Below are 16,923 nucleotides of genomic sequence, written 5' to 3'. Positions count from 1 at the left end.
TTTCCTGCCGGTATTTTGAGGGAGCGCTCTTAAGTATTTTATTTCAGTCTCGCTTTCGATGTGCGTTTCCCTGGCAGTTCAGCAGCATCTCTTGGGCGGGGCAGCTGGGCGGACGTCCCTCCCGACTCCATAACACGCCAAAACCCCCCAGTCACGTTGCTGCTGTGTATTTTGGAGATAGATAATCTTATGGCGCGCGTGAAAGGCTGTGTGAGTTAAATGAAAAGCTTTTATAGCGTAGACGTTCATATTGGATGTGCGTAAACACACGCCCGCCTTCTCAGCACAAAGTGCATTACTGAGATTTATTCTTAATTTTTTATGTTACTCTTTCAAGTTTGACGCTTCGCTTCAGGCTTCATGGAGCCAGGCAGCAAGACGTGCGGCGGCAGGGCGAGGGCTGTAGCTGCTGCGGCGGATCTGTAAGCGGAGGTTCCGGTTCCGGTACAACTTTGCCCCGCAGCCTCACGGGGTTATCTCCCCGCAGCGGTGCCGTAAGGAAGGGATGAGACGTTTTCCAGCACCAGCCAGAGCGTTCAGTGTTACGCGAAGAATCTGTTCAAAACGGTATCGCTTAGTCTTAATACCGTTTTCAAGTGTTCCAGTCCCTCTAGCTTTTAAAGGAGGTGTTGTGTTTTGACATGACCCGTTTGCCCAGAATCTTGCTGCGGCTCAATTTCCTTCCTATCCCTTGTGCTGACTGAGCTCCTCCATTTTCTTCTGTGCTATTTTATTAACGTGCTGAAATATAGTTTGGGATTTCTGTTTTTCAGATGTCTTCTCAGTGTCTCGTGATGCTCAAGAGATGCCCCCCGGCCCGGGTTTGCCTGCCGGTCGTTAAGCGTGGTGAAGGTAAGGGGCCATCCCTCTGCCTGGGGGCTCCCGGCTCTGTCTCCAGCGGGTGCCCCGCAGGTGCGGCCGCGAGGGCTGCCTGGTGGGGAGAGTCGGGGCCCCCAGGGACCGGGGCTGTTTGTCGCCCCGGGGAGCACGTCCCAGCGCGGGAACATGTCCGAGCAGAGCCCGAGAGAGACGTGACACCATCCTCTGGCACGCTCCTGCTTTGCCGTGGGGCGGCCGCCAGCCTGCGGACAGGGGCTGGGGGGGCTGCCCCACCTTTTAGATTTAGCAGAGCTCCCCTTTTTTTGGGGGGTGGGTGTGTGTACCTTTGTAAATGACACTCTTAATGAGCTGCAGGTTGGAGTAGATTCCCTTGTTTAGTGCCCTTCTTGGGGGTGAATCACAGAATCTCAGGTTGGAGGGGACCTCAGGGATCACCTAGTCCAACCTCACTATAATAAAATAGGGGGAGTCCTGGGGGGGTGATGATGTCATGCAGGGCACCCCAGTGTCACTGGGGGAGCTGATAATGCATCAGAGGAGCAGGTCAGTGTGTGTGTGGGTCATCTAGGGGTTCCCCCCCTCAAAAAGGGGGGTTGTAGCCCAAAAACGCCTGAAAATTCAGGGGTCTATTAAGAAAAATATTTTAAGCCAACGTGGGTGTGAGGCACTGAATTAGAGAAAACCTCTTATTTTATATATATTGAAAAGTATTATTACTTTATAGATGTATAAATGGATTTTAGGATAGAAAGAATTCTACATTGAGATACAGGATTTTAAAATACAAAAGTAACTCGCCTGTCTACATATATTTAAAATAAAAAATAAAGGAGTTTAAAATGAAGAAAAAGGATTTATGAAGGAATTAAAAATAGAAGGAAGTCTGACTAGAGTGAGCATCTACACTTACTGTGTGTTACATAGTCTAAATACATGTCATTGTAAGTAGATGTCTAAATAGAGAAGTTGAAAAAGATGAAAGTGTCAGAAAAGTATAAGTAAGCAGATAGCTAGTCTAAATAGGTGTTCTATATATGTATTGATATGTAAGCCTAAACAGGTATGTGTAAATAGCTATTCTGTGTAAGTGTAAATATAGCCAAGTCTAAACATATCTAAATAGATATGTGTAAAATATATGTATTCCATAAGCATATGGATGTGTAAGTAGACACATAAGTGTAAATGTCTATGCTATTTAAGGTTTTTAAAATGCAAAGAAACCCTATTTATACACAGGATTTATAAATTTGACAACCCCCCTCAACTCCCCCCATCAATTGAAGATACAAATGCGCTTTCAAATGCTGCCCCTCTCGCCTTCTCCTTTTCCTATCCCAGTGTGGGCCTGATTCCCCCAAATGGGGATTTTCCCCTATGGGGCCGCATATGCGGAATGGGAGCTGCTGCCAGGGTACAAAAGAACCCCAAACCTTTCGAGTCTGGGTCTGCAGTGGTGGGGGGTGGTGGAACCAAAGCAAAGAGAAAAACACTAAACAAAAACCCAAACAGTTTTGGGGGAAAGAAAACTGGAAGAGTCAACTCCAGGTGGATTTGTGCAGCTGGAAAGCAAGAAAATGGCTGGGGGGTATGAAAGGGGGAAGGGGCTCTTAAGATGCAAAACCAGAAGTTAACTGTTCTATCTCTGAATGCTTATCCAGCTGAAAGTTAATTGTTGCGGAACGCTTATCTAGCCGCTGTGTAAAATAATTAGCAAGGAGGCCTGGCATCCACTTGCGAAGGACAAATTCCTGACAAGGATAGAAAATTGTCTAAAGAACCAGGTAAAACAGTAGTTTGGACAAGTGTCAAGAGATAACTGAGTCTGCGCAAAACCAAAAGGTTACTAGTGGTGATGAAGAGGAGCCAGCAGCCTTCATCTTTACTACCCCCGATCACCACCACGAGGAGGCACTGTGCAAGCTCAGTTGGGAAAGATTTATGGAAACTACTTTTTTGGCTAATTTTAATACGACGTGGGGAAAGGTCATGCATATCTCTAGGCGTATTGGGAAATTGTATGTATCTGTAATGCTTTACTATATAAATGGAAGACAAACTATCACACAGGCATGCATGACTTTGGTGGGACTACTGCCCGTGCTGAATAAACATACCTACTTCACAATCTTACGGATTGTGGAGTCCGCTTTCCGCACATCAGGTAGGTGGGCTGGGGAGTGACAAAACACACACCACAAAAAAAACCTACAAAAAACTCCAAATGAAGAAACCCACAGAACAAACTGAAAATCACCAATTTTTGTGGTTCAAAACACACCCCCCCACACTTTATACAGTATTTTTGAAGAACAACCCCAAGTTTTATATTATGGGGAAAAAAAAAAAGGACCCAACCCACAAATCCCCAAGAAACCCAGCAAAATGGAAAACAACACAACCCAAAGATAACAAAAAAAACCAACACCCCAAAGCAATAATTGACCAACCCAACCCTATAAAGAAAAAAACACCATGAAAATCCTAATTTGGAGATTACTAGGTGTGAAACACCTGCATTTGGAAGGGCATTTCTGGGGCTTGCCTGGAAGGGGTTTCCTGCAGTGCATCAGTTATCTGGAGTGCATCATCATCTGCAGGTTATCCCAGGTGAGTTGCCTGTTGTGGATTATCCTGGGGGGACCCCCTGGTGTCAGTCATCCCCATGCACGTTCCCCATGGCGTGTCTGCCCAGACATGCCCCTGTCCGGCAGTGTCCGCCTCCTCCCCCGCCCTCCCTCTGCATGTGTCTGTGCCCTCCCTTCCACTGAAATGGGCCTCCTGCATGAGGTTTTCTCCTGTGTGGGTTTTTTCTTGGTGACATGCCCTCACTTACCCTGCTCTCCTGTTGTGTGCTCGCTGAAGCCTTGTGCTTGTGCAGGATGAGCAGAGCAGGGTCCTGGCAGTGCAGAGGCGAGGTGCTGCCAAGCCAACAAAGCCCAAGGCTCAGCAGCGCACAACTCCTTTGCAGGTCAGCCGCTGGCATCTGGTCTGCCTGGCTGCCCTGTGCCCCGACGCACGGCTGCCCCCCTCACCCCGGGCAGCCTGCCTTCAGAAGGGCAGCTGTGTTCCCCTGATTTTATTCCTTTAGGTTTGACACTTTGGGCGTCATTGCGTAAGCATGATGTGCAGCAGCAGCAGTGAAAGAGCTGTAGCTGTGGTGGTGAATCGGTAAGCATAGATTCTTGTTACGCTATAGCATTGCCCTGCAGTCTCATAGGGTTATCTCCCTGCAGCAGTGCCGTAAGGAAGGGATGAGGCTTTTTCTAACACCAGCAAGAATGTTTAGTGTGGTACCATTTTGATCAGATTTTTAGTATAAATAGCTGTTAATAGTGTTTAAGTGTTCTACTCACTTAAGCTGTAAAGGATATGTTGTGTTTCAAGCTGATCCATTTACTTAGAAACCTCCTTTGACTGAACTGATATACTATGCCTTAGGCTGACAACAGTTCTGATACAAGGCAGGACCCCATCGGCCTCCCTGCCAACCCAGGCAGACCACCGCCTCACGTTCAGCCGGCTGTCAACCAGCACCCCCGGGTCCTTCTCTGCCGCACAGTTTTCCAGCTGCTCTTCCCCAAGCCTGTAGCATTGCATGGGGTCGTTGTGACCCGAGCACGGGACCCGGCACTCAGCCTTGTTAATTCTCATAGAGCTGACCTAGGGCCATGGGTCCAGCCTGTCCAGATCCCTCTGCAGAGCCTTCCTACCCTCAGGCAGATGAACACTCCCGCCCAACTTGGTATCATCTGCAAACTTACTGAAGGCACACTGTCCCCTCATTCAGGTCATTGATATAGACATGGAACAAGACTAGTCCTAAAGCTGACCCCTGGGGAACAGCGCTCATGACCAGCCACAAATTTGGCTTAACCTCTGTCACCACTACTCTTGGGGCTCAGCCATCCAGCTAGTTTTGTACTCAAGGAGTACACCTGTCCAAGCTAGGAACCACCAGCTTCTCCAGGAGAATGCTGTGGGAGACAGTGTCAAAGGCTTTACTGAAGTACAGGTAGCTAACATCCACGGCCCTTCCCTCATCCACTGGGTGGGTCACCTGGTCATAGAAGGAGACTGGGTTGGTCAGGCAGAACCTGCAGTGTCTGGGCCTGATCCCCTGCTCATCCTGTACATGCCTGGTGAGCACACCGAAGGTGAACCATTACTACCCTGGTGATAAACAGCCAGTCTACTGGAGACTGAGGCCAAGAAGGCATCAAGTACCTCAGTCTAGTCCTCAGTGGCAGCATTCCCCACCCCGGCCCCCAGTAGAGGCTGGAGATTCTCTTTGGCTCTCTTTCTGTTAGCATATATGTAAAAGCATGTTTTGTCATCTCTAATAACAGTGGCCAGTTGAGTTCTAGCTGGGCTTTTGCCTTCCTGGTTTGCTCTCCGATTGGCATAACAAGCTCTGTGTTCTGTTCCTGACTTGCCTACCCATTCTTCAAAAGCAGTAAACTCTCCTTTCCCCCCCACCCCGAGCCACCGCAAAAGCTCTCTGTTCAGCCAGGCCTGTCATCTTCCTGCCCGTTTGTCTTACTGCACACGGGGACAACCTGGTTCTGTACCTTCCAGATTTCCTTCTTCAACGTCCAGCCTTCCAGGACCCCTTAGCCCTTCAGGACTTCCTCCCAAGCAACCCTTTCAACCAGTGTCCCGAAGAGTCCAAAGCCTGCCCTCCGCAAGTCCACGGTATAGATTTTGCCAGCCCCCCTTCCTTATTTTGCCAGGCATCAGGAATTCCATCAGGGTGCAGTCGCTAGGCGCAAAATGGCTTCCAACCCCCACATCTCCCACCAGTCCTTCTGTTTCTAAAGAGCAGGTCAGTCGAGGCACCTCCCCAGTAGGCTCATTTACCAGCTGCATCAGGAAGTTACCTTCCACGTGCTCCATGAACCTCCTAGACAGTGTCCTCGGCTGCGTTTTCTTTCCAGCAGACATCTGGTAAGTTCAAGTGCCCTGTGAAAATAAGGGGTAGCAACTGGGAGAGTTCTGCCAGCTGCCTGTAGAATTCTTCAGCTACTTCTTCATTGCAGTCAGGTGGTCTACAGCAGACCCCCAGCTGGATACCTGCCTCGTTGGCCTTTCCCCTCATCCTTACCCATAAGCCGTCAACCTCATCCTCCCAATCATTGAGCTCTCTACAACCAAAACAGTACGTAACATACAGAGCCACCCCACCACATCTCCTTCCTTGCCTAACCTTTCGTAAGAGATTAGAGCCATCCGTCACAGCACTCGAATCGTACGAGGCATCCCACCGCATCTGGTGAGAAACCGTACTAGGAGCAGCTAAAGTCACTTGGTTTATTAAGCCTAGAGACAGGGAGACCTCATCTCCCTCTGCAGCTTCCTCACAAGGGGTGGAGGAGGCACAGGTGCCGATCATTTTTCTCCAGTGACCAACAATAGGACCTGAGGGAACGGCAGGAGGATGGGCCAGGGGAGGTTTAGGGTGGGTATTAGGAAAAGGTTTTTCACTCAGAGGGCCACGGAACATGGAACAGGCTCCCCAGGGAAGCAGGCACAGCGCCAAGCCTGACAATAATCAAGTAGCACTAGGGCAACACCATTGGAGGCATGGGGTGAATTTGGGGTTGTCCTGTGCAGGGAAAGGAGTTGGACTCTAATCCTCGTGGGTCCCTTCTGACCCAGAACATTGTGATTCTGGGATGTCTGCGACGGCAAGAAAACCAAAGCTATCCCGCTGCACAACAGCTTCTATCTCCTGCCTTACGGCATCCGTGCTGCGTGCATCGGGGTAGACCTGCTCAAGGTGGGATATCGATTTCACCCTCGAGCTCGGCACGCCGCCCCTAGGCTCTTCTTTAGCGAGCCTGGCTATATCCCTTCCCCTCCAAGTCTCCCTTAAAGCCGCCTCCCCGAGCCCTGCAAATTCCCAAGGAAGAATGCTTTTCCCCCTTTGAGATAGCTGAACTCCTTATTCAATCCCTTTTAATTTTTTTCCAGTGGTACCCTAACCACCCTTTTCGTTCTTTTTGTTCTTTTTGTGTACTATTATCACCTTTACTGTGGTCATTTGTTCATTTTCAGCTCTTTCCTTAGCACCATCGCTTTTAAAATTTTATGTCTGTGTTTTATTTCTGTTACTAATTTTTAGTTGTTATTGTCTCTTAATCCCTTGGCTTTTAAAGTTTCCTACTTTTGTCTCGTTTGCCGGTGTTACTTCTCAATTGTTTTTCTTTTTCATAGCGCTCTCGCTTTTTACATTTCCTTTTCACGTCTGTTTCGGGTCACTGTCCTTATTGCATAAGATTGTCTTTATTTCCTAATACGCACTGCTGCCTAGGCTTTCTTTCTACAGCAACCTCAGTTCTCTTTGCTGTCTTTGCAAAATTATTTCTCATCTCTCTTTAGTGCCCTCGCTTTTTCCATTTCCTTTCTACCTCCCTTCTAGGTTACCGTCTCTGTTTTAATTTTAATTTTTTCTTGTGTTTTCCTATAAGTCCTTCCTTTTTAAATGTTATTTATAAGTTAACTCTCATTCCTTTGGAAGTTTAAAAAAAGTTATTTCTTCTATTTCACTAATGACCTTGCTTTTTTCCACTTACTTTCTACATTTCCATTTTACTTGACCGTTGCTATTTTTAATTTTTTCCCTCATTTCTTGAATCGTATTTTCCTCTAAAATTTTGTACAATTTTATCTGGTGTCTTTATGTTTTAGTTATTTCTTGTCCTTAGTAGCAGTACCTTTGCTTTTATAATATTTTTCTATTTTCCATCCCTATTATTAATAGTTTGCTCTAGGTTTCCCTAATCCCTGTCACTTTTTAGATTTCTTCCTTTAGCCCGTTTCCTGTGCTTATTTTGCTGTTTTCTTTCAAGTATATGTCTTCCCTTAACACCATCACTTCACCAGTCTGCTTCATCCGTTTGCTGTCCCTATGTTTTAAATTTTATCTTTATTTCCATAATCCCCCTTGCTTTTTAAACCTTTTCTATGCCAATTTTTTCTCCCTTTGCTGTCTTTTTAAAATTATTTCTTCTCTTCCCTTAGCGTCACAGCTTTTAAAATTTGCTGTCTCTTTTAGATGGCTGTCCCTATCTATTTTTGCCCTTCCTTTTCCTAATCTCTTGCTTCCTAAATGTTCTGTCTACTTTTATTCCCTTTGCTGTTTCTCAGAATTATTTCTTGTCTTTCATTAGTTCTGCTGCATTTTAACTTTCTTTCTGCTCCCGTTTCAGTTTCCTGTCTGTCTTTTCATTTTTCTCTTTGTTTTTCTAACATCCCGCACTTGATTTTTTTTTTTCCCCTACATCTCCAAGTCACTTGGCCTTTGGTGTTTTATGTTTTTCCCTATTTCTTTACTATCAGTTTTGAACTCCTCTGCCTAATGTTATCCATTGGCTGTATTAACACTTGAATAATTTCTTGTCTTTTGTTAGTGTCGCAGCTTTTAAAATGTCTTCTTCTACCTCATAGGCCTTTTACCTCACCGTCTTAGACGTTCCCCAGCAGCACATTGCTGTCGCAATCGCACCTCTCCAAGACATCTGTTCCCAAAAAAGAGCAATCTTTTTCTTTTCTATGCCATCTAGGATGCCTCCTGAGACCTTCCCTGTGCTCCACAGTATTTTGGTAGCATTTACTCTCCTTTTCAATCTCTTATCCCGCGAGCCTTTCGTGACCCTTCTGCTCCCAGTCACCGTGTGTCCAGAGAGTCCCTTTGCGTCCCACAACCCTGTTTTAGCTCAGTAGCGGACTTTGGTCTTCCCTTGTTATCTCTGAACCCAGTCGTCGGGTTTGCTTGTGCCTCGGAGCACTCTTAGCATACCGTCTGCTGACTACGGTACCTCCAGCCGGTCCCCGGCTCCTGAGGAGATCTGTAATTTGGTCACACCCCTCCAGACCGTATCCTCGTTTCCCAGAGCATTCTTTTGTCTCTGCGCCTCATCCGGGACCCCTCAGGGTGCCGCCACACCTATCGGTCCCTTTGAGGTCGCATTCTGCGCACTTTTAGCTTTGCCGCGGCACTCGCGCCCCTCTCTCACCATCTGAAGATTTCCCGAGTCTGTATATGCTGCGCACAGCAGTCGTTCTGTCCTTTCTTCCTCCCGTTTGTGCCTCCATTTGTTCCCTGGCTTTCTCACGTTGCGTTTACTGAGCTCAGATGCCCTCTGGATGTAATTGTCACATCCCCAAATACTTTTCTGTCTCTCTGCCTTCCTCAGGACATCTTCTATCCTAGTCACGGTCCTTTCCTAGACTCTCCTCAGGCTCCAGCTCCAAGGCTGCTTTGGTGTCTTGGGCTCCCTCAGGACTCCTCTGCTCCGTTTGCTGAGTTCCCACGAGACATCCCCTCATAGAGATAGCCCAGGACCCTGTTCTAGCTCAGAAGGACACTTTTCACCCCTCTTTACCCTCCAGCTCTATTCCTGAGTCAGTATCTGTTACCCTGATCACTTTTTTCTTTCCTCAATTCTTTGCCGCCCCCCGTTCCAGCTCCCCCGAGAATATCTGTTAGTTTGGTCAATTCCCTTTTGAGCTTCCTGCATTCTCACCATTGCTTTAGTTTCTCTGGTCCATTAGAAACTATTCCTATCCCTGTGACAACGCCTCTTGTTCTGCCAGAACCTTTCCTAAAGCCATCTTTGTACTCTGCAGTAATTAATTTGTTTTCTGTCTTATAGTATGTTTCTCTTTGGTATCTGGTACCCCAAAAATGTCTACAGGTGGCTCTGACCTTCTCTTGAGATTCTTGGAGAATCAATAGCCTGGATCTATTTTTAGCAACACACGTCTCAATGAGTTTTTATTGCACTTCCCCATTTATTCTTTATTTAGCTGCTTATATGCTCATTAGGACACTTCATATAACTTTTGATACCATTCCTGTATTTCCCTTTTGTAATTTTTGTCCTTTGAGACTGCTATCAGTGTCTTAAGGAAATCAGAGTGTCAAAATTACTCTGAATTATCAGTGATTTATAGAAAATAATTTCATTTGAACCAGAGATTTAATTCACTTTGCCATTCAGTCATAGCTAGACTATAGCTCTGCTAGTATATAGATAGTATGTGTGGTTTTGCTAGAAATGAACCATAATTGTATAACTCTTCTGTTTACCAGAAAAGTAAAACATACAACTAATGGTCATAATAGTGCTATTATAATCCAGGAGCTGCTCTTCTATATAAATTAGTAAGAAAGACATGCTTTTTCCCTGTATACATCCCAGGAAAATTATGTTTAATTTCTTACCTGGTCACATTGCTGATGCAATACACGTAGGTGAAGAAAAACAAATAGTAGTACAATTACAGTAAGAACCACTCTTTTTGTCTTCTTCCATGCTGTTAACATAAAGCACTTGAGAAAACTCCCTGCTGTTCCTTCAGCTGCCTTTATACCCTGTGGTGGTTCACCCCTCCCCTTTCCCAGGTGATTGTGGGAAGGGTGGTGGGCAGGGCCCGGGGTATATGAGCCACAGCCTCTGGTGAGGGAGCTCATTTTCCTCCTGGGTTTCTTCAGTGTGGGTGCTTTGGTGTTCCTGTACTTAATTGTAAGTTTTGAGCTGTTTAAATATTTTTGGATAGGTATGTTTTGATATTTAAAGAAATGCAGATGCTTGTGAGAGGTAAGGCTTTTAGAACTCAATAAGGGTTGGTGGCATTTAAATTTGAAAGATCATTTGTGTCTAAACTTATCTATTTTTTCTTATCTAATACTGCATTGGAGGTTCAGGTGTGGTAAGATGGCTTGATAGTATGTTGTTCTGTTATTTTTTTCTTTTTAGTTTTGAGTATGTTTCTTTTTATTATTGGAATTTTCAACTTTATTGAATCTTAAAATTATTTTCATTAACTCTCTTGTGTAATTTAGAAGGTGTTGACATTAACTGTTAAGGGTATTGATAAGATGTGGTAGGGGTTAGGGTGAGTGTTCTGTATGCATTTATGTATGGGAATTTATATATGCTGTTTCTTTAAGAAAAGAAGAGCAATACAAGTGTATAGTTAATATCCATAGACTTCTGTAAAACCCTGTGTAGCCTTGTGCAGAGCCAATAGCCAAAAGCAATGGGAAAGGTCAGTAACTTTAGTAGTATTTTGTAGATGTTAAGGGGATGACTGTAGCTGGCAGCTAGAGTGCTAGCTGAGAGTACATCCTAACGGTCTTCAGGTTTGTACGTGTATAGGGTGTAATGCTTGAGTTAATGTATGTCCTTTAATGGCAGGTGGTAGTTGGGCTCTACATGGTATTCCTACGTGGGAGCAAGACCTATGGATCGGTTAAGCTATTGCTGTGCATCCAGGTGACTTCCACCATGTCCTTTTTTTCCAGAGGCAGAGGAGGAGTTGTTCAGGGTGACAGAGGAAAGCCGGGGAAATGCTGTAAGAAGGTAGGCCAGTGTGTGGTATATAGAAGGAAGATGTGACTGACGGCTGAATGAGTCTGCAGTGTGTTTTGGGGGGTTAGAAGGCAGTAAGGAATGAGCCAAGTGTGAGCTGGACACGGGAGGGGAGTGGATCAAGGTGAGAGGTGATTGGTGTGCTGAAGTAGCGGTTCTTTCTGAGGTGTTGTGTTGATAGCGAAGGTAAAAGTGACCTGTGTTACTTGTGTGTTACAGGTGATGGGTGAGCCTCAAAGTGGCAGCTGGAACTGCAGAGGCTGGGCAGGCAAGCTGTCAAAGAAAAGATGTGTGAGAACGGGATTCGGCGTGGGTAGGTTGCTGTTCTGGGTAATATCGTAGCATGTATCTTCTTCCTTAAGCTTTTGCACATGTTCCATGTAGGCTTTGCGGGAGAGACACAGTGTGGTGATGAGACCGCAGAGAAGGCTACAGTGAGCGGTGACGGGTGGGCTGAAGCGTAGCGATTCGTCCTGAGGTGCCGCGTTGCAGGTGGTTGTGAGCAACGTGCGTTTGGCTCTTGCAGGTGGTGGGCGAGCCTCAAGGTGGCGACCGTATCTGATGGAGGCCAGGCAGGTGAGCTGTCGAGGGAAAGGTGCGTGTCTGAGATGGGGGCGGTTGGTGCGGGTGTCCTGAGAGTCCCGCAGCACCTGAGCGGGTCCTTTTTTGCTTGGGTTCTTGCAGGTGCCGCCCGCAGGCTTCGGAGGGGAGACGCCGCGTGCCGACGAGAGGTCCGAGAGGTGAGGGGGTTGAAGGCCAGGCTGCTGTTTGAGAGCAAGGTGTCGTACGGCCACTCAATGGAAGCGTTTGTCTCTGGTTCTGCAGGTTGTGCGCCGGCTGCCCTTGGGCCTGGATGTGCGTTTGAGGTGAGCTGGGTCGCAGAGGGGAGGGGCGCGGGGCTGGTGTGGTTCGTTCTTCCTTTTTTGGCAGAGCGACGGTAACTTTGTGTGTCCTGTGGTATCTCTAGGGGCCGCAGGGGGTGGCGTTCGTCCTCGTCCACAATGGGCATGGATCAGCCGGGTGCACGTGAGGTGGGGGACGTTGCGGGGTAGGTCCTTGTTGAGTGATGGGATGCTGACTGCCAGGGCTGTGTGTGTATTTTTGTTGTTTTTGTTTAGATGATGAAAAGGCACCTGGGACTTGGAGGACCGATGCAGTGGGCTGCCTGTGCGCTTGTTCTTCTGAAGGATGGGTGGACCGGGACTCTGGGCCCCTTGAAAGCTAAGTTGAGGCAACGGTGCTGAGGAAGGGGTTGCGGGAGGGAGGGGTTTTAAGGATGGTGCAGCGGAGCGGGCTGTCTGGGAAGCGGTCCCCTTTGGGAGCAGGGAAAAGGAGCAGGTTCCTCTTCAACGTGACGGGAACGTGTGCCGGGCAGGGGGGTTCCAGGCTGTGTGCGTTATTGTGCAGTGTGTGTGTTTTGTGTTGGGTGTCTCCGACCTTCCTCGGGTCTCGGTTGCTCTCTTTGTTCTTTAGGAGCCAGGCAGGTGCCTCGGCAGCATTGGTAGGGCCCGGCGAGGCCCTAGTCGTGGGCTCGGCGCCCATCGGGCGCTTCTCTTTTGGCGTCGCAAGCTTCAGGCGTGGATCGTTTTGGCGTCTCGGACGGTCGTCTTGGGCGGCGTCGTTCCCGGCTGCGTGAGCGGCGCTGCTCTGTGGCTGTGAGTTTTTTGGGGACTGGCGTTTCTTCCTTGCATCCGTAGGCGGTTAGGTCTTGAAGCTGGGCTGGTTGCGCGTCTGTCGTCTCGGTGGCGAGAGGAAGCTCTTGTCCCGGGCCACGAAGCTGTTGGCGTTCTCTGGTGTTGCCGTAGGGCCTGCCGACGTCACCGTCGGGGTCCCGCAGGCGGTCTTGCCGGACGGGGGGTTCCGTCTGGGTGTCGTCGTTCTCTCTGAGAGCTGCCTCTCATCCTTCGGGGTGCGTTGCTTGTAGCGTTCTGTGTAGCGTTGTTCTGTGTGTGTCTTGGAGCCGCCCTGCCCGGGGATGGAGAGTCAGGGCAAGGTGGGTGGTGCTGGCATCTAGGGATGCGCCCAGGCTTTGAGCGGGGAGGAGTTTTGCAGCCGTCTTGGATCAAGTGGCTGTTGTCGGTGGGTGAGGGAAGTAATTCCTGTTGGGTTTTGTGGGCTGGGCCCCCAGGGAACAACCGTAGGTGTCTGGGAGAGGGAGCTGGAGTCTTAGCTGAGCAGGTAGCATGTCAAGGGTGTTGTGGTTTGTCTGTGTGCTGGGCTTAATGTTTGATGTATTGTGCTTATGTTTAGGAGCCGCCCTAGTTGGGCTCTCAAGGAGTGTTCCTACATGCGATCGAGACCCGTGTCGTGGTTAAGCTGTGGCCGTGCATGCAGGTGACTTGTTTGACATCGGTTTGGCAGGTGCCGAGGGAGGAGTTGTGCAGGGTGATGGAGGGCGGCGCTGTCAGCAGGTGAGTTGGTGTGTGGTGTAGCTAGAGGGAAGGTGTGGCTGTTGGCTCTACGAGCCCATTGTGGTAATTTTTCTTTGGGCACATGCGAGGAGCCGAGCGGGATCTGGGCACCGGAGGGGAATCGCACAGGGCGAGCGGTGACGGGTGGGCTGAAGCGTAGCGATTCGTCCTGAGGTGCCGCGTTGCAGGTGGTTGTGAGCAATGTGCGTTTGGCTCTTGCAGGTGGTGGGCGAGCCTCAAGGTGGCGACCGTATCTGATGGAGGCCGGGCAGGTGAGCTGTCGAGGGAAAGGTGCGTGTCTGAGATGGGGGCGGTTGGTGCGGGTGTCCTGAGAGTCCCGCAGCACCTGAGCGGGTCCTTTTTTGCTTGGGTTCTTGCAGGTGCCGCCCGCAGGCTTCGGAGGGGAGACGCCGCGTGCCGACGAGAGGTCCGAGAGGTGAGGGGGTTGAAGGCCAGGCTGTTGTTTGAGAGCAAGGTGTCGTACGGCCACTCAATGGAAGCGTTTGTCTCTGGTTCTGCAGGTTGTGCGCCGGCTGCCCTTGGGCCTGGATGCGCGTTTGAGGTGAGCTGGGTCGCAGAGGGGAGGGGCGCGGGGCTGTTGTGGTTTGTTCTTCCTTTTTTGGCAGAGCGACGGTAACTTTGTGTGTCCTGTGGTATCTCTAGGGGCCGCAGGGGATGGCGTTCGTCCTCGTCCGGAATGGGCACGGATCAGCCGGGTGCACGTGAGGTGGGGGACGTTGCGGGGTAGGTCCTTGTTGAGTGATGGGATGCTGACTGACGGGGCGGTGTGTGTATTTTTGTTGTTTTTGTTTAGATGATGACAAGGCAGCTGGCCCTTGGAGGACCGATGCAGTGGGCTGCCTGTGCGCTTGTTCTTCTGAAGGATGGGTGGACCGGGACTCTGGGCCCCTTGAAAGCTAAGTTGAGGCAACGGTGCTGAGGAAGGGGTTGCGGGAGGGAGGGGTTTTAAGGACGGCGCAGCGGAGCGGGCTGTCCGGGAAGCGGTCCCCTTTGGGAGCAGGGAAAAGGAGCAGGTTCCTCTTCAACGTGACGGGAACGTGTGCCGGGCAGGGGGGTTCCAGGCTGTGTGCGTTATTGTGCAGTGTGTGTGTTTTGTGTTGGGTGTCTCCGACCTTCCTCGGGTCTCGGTTGCTCTCTTTGTTCTTTAGGAGCCGGGCAGGTGCCTCGGCAGTGTTGGTAGGGCCCGGCGAGGCCCTAGTCGTGGGCTCGGCGCCCATCGGGCGCTTCTCTTTTGGCGTCGCAAGCTTCAGGCGTGGATCGTTTTGGCGTCTCGGACGGTCGTCTTGGGCGGCGTCGTTCCCGGCTGCGTGAGCGGCGCCGCTCTGTTGCTGTGAGTTTTTGGGGACTGGCATTTCTTCCTTGCATCCGTAGGCGGTTAGGTCTTGAAGCTGGGCTGGTTGCGCGTCTGTCGTCTCGGTGGCGAGAGGAAGCTCTTGTCCCGGGCCACGAAGCTGTTGGCGTTCTCTGGTGTTGCCGTAGGGCCTGCCGACGTCACCGTCGGGGTCCCATCTGGGTGTCGTCGTTTTCTCCGAGAGCTGCCTCTCATCCTTCGGGGTGCATTGCCTGTAGCGTTCTGTGTAGCGTTGTTCTGTGTGTGTCTTGGAGCCGCCCTGCCCGGGGATGGAGAGTCAGGGCAAGGTGGGTGGTGCTGGCATCTAGGGATGCGCCCAGGCTTTGAGCGGGGAGGAGTTTTGCAGCCGTCTTGGATCAAGTGGCTGTTGTCGGTGGGTGAGGGAAGTAATTCCTGTTGGGTTTTGTGGGCTGGGCCCCCAGGGAACAACCGTAGGTGTCTGGGAGAGGGAGCTGGAGTCTTAGCTGAGCAGGTAGCATGTCAAGGGTGTTGTGGTTTGTCTGTGTGCTGGGCTTAATGTTTGATGTATTGTGCTTATGTTTAGGAGCCGCCCTAGTTGGGCTCTCAAGGGGGTGTTCCTACATGCGATCGAGACCCGTGTCGTGGTTAAGCTGTGGCCGTGCATGCAGGTGACTTGTTTGACATCGGTTTGGCAGGTGCCGAGGGAGGAGTTGTGCAGGGTGATGGAGGGCGGCGCTGTCAGCAGGTGAGTTGGTGTGTGGTGTAGCTAGAGGGAAGGTGTGGCTGTTGGCTCTACGAGCCCATTGTGGTAATTTTTCTTTGGGCGCATGCGAGGAGCCGAGCGGGATCTGGGCACCGGAGGGGAATCGCACAGGGCGAGCGGTGACGGGTGGGCTGAAGCGTAGCGATTCGTCCTGAGGTGCCGCGTTGCAGGTGGTTGTGAGCAATGTGCGTTTGGCTCTTGCAGGTGGTGGGCGAGCCTCAAGGTGGCGACCGTATCTGATGGAGGCCGGGCAGGTGAGCTGTCGAGGGAAAGGTGCGTGTCTGAGATGGGGGCGGTTGGTGCGGGTGTCCTGAGAGTCCCGCAGCACCTGAGCGGGTCCTTTTTTGCTTGGGTTCTTGCAGGTGCCGCCCGCAGGCTTCGGAGGGGAGACGCCGTGTGCCGACGAGAGGTCCGAGAGGTGAGGGGGTTGAAGGCCAGGCTGCTGTTTGAGAGCAAGGTGTCATACGGCCACCCAATTGAAGCGTTTGTCTCTGGTTCTGCAGGTTGTGCGCCGGCTGCCTTTGGGCCTGGATGCGCGTTTGAGGTGAGCTGGGTCGCAGAGGGGAGGGGCGCGGGGCTGTTGTGGTTCGTTCTTCCTTTTTTGGCAGAGCCACGGTAACTTTGTGTATCCCGTGGTATCTCTAGGGGCCGCAGGGGATGGCGTTCGTCCTCGTCCGGAATGGGCACGGATCAGCCGGGTGCACGTGAGGTGGGGGACGTTGCGGGGTAGGTCCTTGTTGAGTGGTGGGATGCTGACTGACGGGGCGGTGTGTGTATTTTTGTTGTTTTTGTTTAGATGATGACAAGGCAGCTGGCCCTTGGAGGACCGATGCAGTGGGCTGCCTGTGCGCTTGTTCTTCTGAAGGATGGGTGGACCGGGACTCTGGGCCCCTTGAAAGCTAAGTTGAGGCAACGGTGCTGAGGAAGGGGTTGCGGGAGGGAGGGGTTTTAAGGACGGCGCAGCGGAGCGGGCTGTCTGGGAAGCGGTCCCCTTTGAGAGCAGGGAAAAGGAGCAGGTTCCTCTTCAACGTGACGGGAACGTGTGCCGGGCAGGGGGGTTCCAGGCTGTGTGTGTTATTGTGCAGTGTGTCTGTGTTTTGTGTTGGGTGTCTCCGACCTTCCTCGGGTCTCGGTTGCTCTCTTTGTTCTTTAGGAGCCGGGCAGGTGCCTCGGCAGCGTTGGTAGGGCCCGGCGAGG

This window comes from Phalacrocorax carbo, unplaced genomic scaffold (genome assembly GCF_963921805.1).
Source record: "Phalacrocorax carbo unplaced genomic scaffold, bPhaCar2.1 SCAFFOLD_127, whole genome shotgun sequence".
Classification (NCBI taxonomy): domain Eukaryota; kingdom Metazoa; phylum Chordata; class Aves; order Suliformes; family Phalacrocoracidae; genus Phalacrocorax; species Phalacrocorax carbo.
This window is presented reverse-complemented; position numbering follows the sequence as displayed.